This window comes from Gracilinanus agilis, chromosome 2 (genome assembly GCF_016433145.1).
Source record: "Gracilinanus agilis isolate LMUSP501 chromosome 2, AgileGrace, whole genome shotgun sequence".
Classification (NCBI taxonomy): Eukaryota; Metazoa; Chordata; class Mammalia; order Didelphimorphia; family Didelphidae; genus Gracilinanus; species Gracilinanus agilis.
In genome coordinates, this window is record NC_058131.1 from 429,626,632 (window position 1) to 429,631,652 (window position 5,021).

General features: G+C 39.5%; 1 pseudogene; it reads left to right on the forward strand.

Annotated features, from left to right (window-relative positions):
* Positions 1-3,479: 3,479 nt before the first annotated feature.
* On the forward strand, positions 3,480-4,663 carry LOC123235710 (annotated as a pseudogene).
* Positions 4,664-5,021: the final 358 nt, after the last annotated feature.

Consider the following 5,021-nt stretch of genomic DNA (forward strand, 5'->3'; position numbering starts at 1 on the left):
AGAGATGAGAAGCCCTTGTAGGTACTGGCATGGAAAGGATTTTAAGGATTCCCAGAAAAAAATATCAAGGTAATCCTTTTGTCATAGGCTGCTTCAAGATACTAAGAGCCTAGTGATACATTTGCAGATTTCTCTTTTTTATTTCTCATTTCTTTATTATTGGCCAGATGGCAATTGGGGTGACTTCATCATACGACACCATCCTTCCTGTTTTCACCAATTCCCTTTGCAAGTACAAGGCTCACAAAGATACATAAATAAAAAGTTGTGTGTTGCTTTTATTTTAATGGGTCAAAGAGAACTCTTAATAGAGGAAATGAAAAAATATTGATTTCTTTCCCCTATTCCCATGATTGATTGATTAAATCTTCCCCAGAGACCTGTGTAACCACAGTAGCTTGTACTTGGGCACTAGGGAAGGCTCTCACTAGATGTTGCCTCTCATAATTCTAAAGCACATCAGTAAAGCCTGCTTTTGTCCTTCCCAGCAGATCAATTCCGTCCCTCCTTCTGCAACTCTCTATAGTTCCCTGTTGATGATACTGCTCCACTGATCCATAAGTAAGATGAAACAAATGGAGCTTTGCCTCCCACATGGACTTTTGGGTCCAGGTAGTCATGGTTCTTCCATGCAGTATCCCTGCTTCATAAACTTCTTTGATCGTTGTCTCTCTTTGTGACTGCCCACTTTCCTGCCCTGCCCTAAGACATTTACCCCAGGAAATTTACCCTGTGACAACTGTCTCTCAAGACCTACCTTCCCAATGCTTCTCTAACTGCTATGCACCAACGACATCCTAGAGTTTGAACTGGCAGTAAGCTTCAGTTGTGTTATCAGGTTTGGGAACCCAACCTTCTCAGAGTCCCCCCTCCTGGAATAATTTCTCAAGTCAAGACTGTCCATGAAGCGCTACAACTCACCCTCTCCACTCACCCCCACTGAATTTGCCCCAGGTGCAAGAATTCCTACCTGTAAGTCTTTAGGCCATCAGTCGGTAAGTATTCTCTAACCTTGTGACTCCTCCAGGTCATATTGCCTACAGTTCTCAGTTGTTCATTTACTAGATTATAGAAACCATAGGAAAACCATGCTGTTTGTCACATGGTGCTGGATCAGACCAGAAGGCTCCACTTTGGAGAATCTCCCTTATACACTGATTTCTACCAACATTTTTTTTCCTTCCATCTTAGAATAAATACTGTGTGTTTGCTCTGAGACAGAAAAGTATTAAGGGCTAGGCAACAGGGTCTAAATGTCTTGCCAAGTAAACACATCTTGGAAGTGTCTGAGGCCAGATTTAAACCCAAGACCTCCCATCTTTGGGCCTGGCTCTTAATCCACTGAGTCACCTAACTTCTCCCTCCAACCAACTCTTAAGAAGCAATTACTGACTTCCCCCTTTTACCTTTGAACAGGTCTTTATCATTAACACGAGACTGGGTCACAACGGATGTATAGTCTGGTGCCCTCTTTTCCCAGCCCCAATGCTATTTTTGCCTAAAAACATTTCCCTCAGGTCTAGAAAGGAACTTTAACAAAGTACATACATTTTTTCCAAAACTGTCCCTCTCTCCCTGTGGGTCCCCCTGGAGATTCCAAAATGGGGTTATGCAAAACATTCAGAACTTTTTCCCTGGATAGCAAAGGTGGTAGGGATTGTAGAAGGGAGTAAGCACTCTCTGTTGCTACTGCAAATTGAAAAGAAAGAAAAATTAGCATCCATTGGGGTTTAAAATTTCTTCTAGAAATAGGTTTTTAAGTCCTTCATAAACACCTGAACCTTGAAATAAACACATTAAGATCCACTAAAATTCTAAGGAAGATTCTCAAATAAGCACCATGTAAGATACAGTTGGCTACTCTAGAGATGCCAAAGATTGGTGGTCAGGAATGTCCTATTAGATGTTAAGAGCCAGCAGTATAAATGGATTAAATATAAAATATTGAAGATATGGGGCAAATATAATCTTTTTACAATCTCAAAACTAAACTAAACTAAAAAAGGGATGAAGGTAGAAATCTATCTGCTGTCACCCCTATTTATAGGGTAACTGAAAAAACAGTGGATTTTAAGACAGGGGATGTAGGTTCAAATCCCACCTTTGCCACTTAACACCCTTCTAATTTTGGACAAATCATCTTCCCTCTTGGTACTTCAGTTTCTTCATTCATAAAATGAAGTTGTTGGACCAAATGAGTTCTAAAGTTGTTTACAACTCTAAATTTATGACCCATCTTCATATAAACTATCTTGACCAACCTAGCCTCTATTTCTTAAACTGCATTTTTCAAAGGGAAATCTTGGGTGGCTATTTCCTCTTGCTATCTATGCTCTGTTTCAACTCACTCTTCTCTAATATACCTTCTCTAACATCCCTTAGGACTCCATTAGCTTTTAGGCTCTTCAACCAGGATTGCAAGATTGCTCAGAATCAGACAGCAAAGATCATAAACAGCAGAAATGTCCAGAGCATCACTGAGTTACTGAGAGGCATCAAATAGTTATTGAAACCTGCTACCATTTTGTTTAGCATTAGAGAATTTGGTGAGATAGTCTTGTCTGTACCTTTAGGGCTCGCATTCTCATAGATGGAGGGGATAAGAAAGATTACAAATATATAGATAACTGAAGTAAAAGTTTATAAATAAAGTTCTACACATGTTTAAAAGAGGAAGAAATAACTCTAATTGTGGGTCTAAGAGAAGTCTTCAAGTTAAGGACAACATTTGATGTAGGCCTTAAAGGGTGAGAAGAATTTCAAAAAAAAGAATTTCAGTTAAGGGAAGACGAAGGATAAGGGTAGGACAAAAAAACACTCCATCTCTTGGTTCCAGGCTTTTTCTCTGACTGTCTCCCATCCCTGGAATGCTTTCTCTCATCCACTCTACCTAATGACTTTCCTGACTTCCTCTAAATCCCAACTAAAGTCCCATCTTTTATTATTTTTTAAACCCTTACCTTCCATCTTGAAGTCAATACTATGTATTGGCTCCAAGGCAGAAGAGTGGTAAGGGCTAAGCAATGGGGGTCAAGTGACTTGCCCAGGGTCACACAGCTGGGAAGTGTCTGAGGCCAGATTTGAACCTAGGATCTCCTGTCTCTAGGCCTGACTCTCACTCTACTGAGCTACCCAGCTGCCCCTCTTCTCTACTTTTTAAAAGATTACCCAATTATAATGTTGCCTCTTACAGGAAGCCTTCTTTCCCCAGCCACCAAGTTAAAAATGATCTTTCCTAGAACATTATCCATATGCAGAGAAAAAACTATAGGAGTAGAAATGCAGAAGAAAAACATATGATTGATCACATGGTTTGATGGGGATATGATTGGGGATGTTGACTTTAAATGATTACTCTATTGCAAATAGTAATAATGTGGAAATAGGTTTTGAACAATGATATATGTAAAACCCAGTAGAATTGCTCATCAGACCCCATTTGCTGCCACTTTCTGCAGTTTCTTGCCCTCAGTCCAGCGATGGCAAACATGGCCAATAAAAATCTTTACAGCATCCTTGGAGTCCCCCTGGATGCCAGCAAGAATGAACTCAAGAATGCATATAGAAAGTTGCCCAAGGAATATCACCCTGATAAGAATCCAAATGCTGGGGATAAATCAAAGAAATAAAGTTTGCACATGAAGTTTTATCAAACCCTGAGAAACAGGAGTTATATGATTGTTATGGAAAACAAGGTCTTTGAGAAGGTAGTAGTGGAGGCAATGGCATGGATGATATTTTTTCTCACATTTTTGGTGGTGGATTGTTCAGTTCTATGGGTAATCAAAATAGAATTGGAAATGATAGAAGAAGTGTCAAGGGCATGATGCATCCACTCGAGATATCTTTAGAAGATCTTTATAATGGCAAGACCACCAAACTGCAACTTAGCAAAAATGTTCTTTTCAGTGCTTGCAGTGGCCAAGGTGTTCAGAAATGTAGTACATGTCTGGACTGAGGGGTACGAATAATGATAAGGCAAATGGCTCGTGGGATGACAGCAGATGCAGTCTGTGTGCTCCAATTGTAATGGAGAAGGAGAAGTGATTAATAAGACCACAGTAAAAAATATGAAGGAAAGAAGGTGATAAAAGAAGTGAAGATTCTTGAAGTCCATGTAGCTAAAGGCATGAAACATGGACAGAGAATTTTATTTACTGGAGAAGCAGACCAGACCCCAGGAATGGAACCAGGTGACATTGTTCTTTTGCTACAAGCGAAGCATGAGGTGTTCCAGAGAGATGGGGATGATTTACATATGACACACAAGACAGGACTTGTTGAAGCACTGTGTGGATTTCAATTCACATTTAAGCACATCAAATATCCACCTGGCAAAGTAACTGAACCAGGTTGTGTTCATGTGGTTCAAGGAGAAGGAATGCCACAGTATCATAATCCTTTATGATAAAAGTTGATCTTTACACAAAGTTTGATGTACATTTTCCTGAAAACAGCCGGATTAGCCCAGAGAAACTTTCTGAACTTGAAGACCTTCTTCCAGCTAGACCTGAAGTTCCTAGTGTGATTGGTGACACAGAAAAGGTGGATCTTTGATAGCACTCAGGGCACTGGAGGTCGTCAGAAAAGGGAGGCTTATAACAACAGCTTGGATTAGGAAAGTAGCCATCATGGATCTGGAGTACAGTGTGTCCATCAGTAAATATTGCTTTAAAAAAAAAAGAGAGAGAAAAGTTGCACAAGAGGAAATACTTTCCAGTTCTGTCTGATTTGTTTTCAGTGATCCAAATGGATTGCCTAAGCTATCCAAATGAACTTATGGGCACCAATTGCTGTATGTGTAACTTTTAAAAATTGTATAATTTAAAGTAAGCAGAAAGCTTTACATCTTCATTTTGACTGTTCTGTAGCAGAATAAAATACTTGAAAGGAAAAAAAAATTCCCTCTTCAAATGAAATCCCAAGTCCAATCCCTATACCTATTATGAGGCCTAGAATCTAGTGTTGAATTAAGCTAAAGATAAAGGAGAATCTCTACTTGTGAGTGGGATACTATTAGG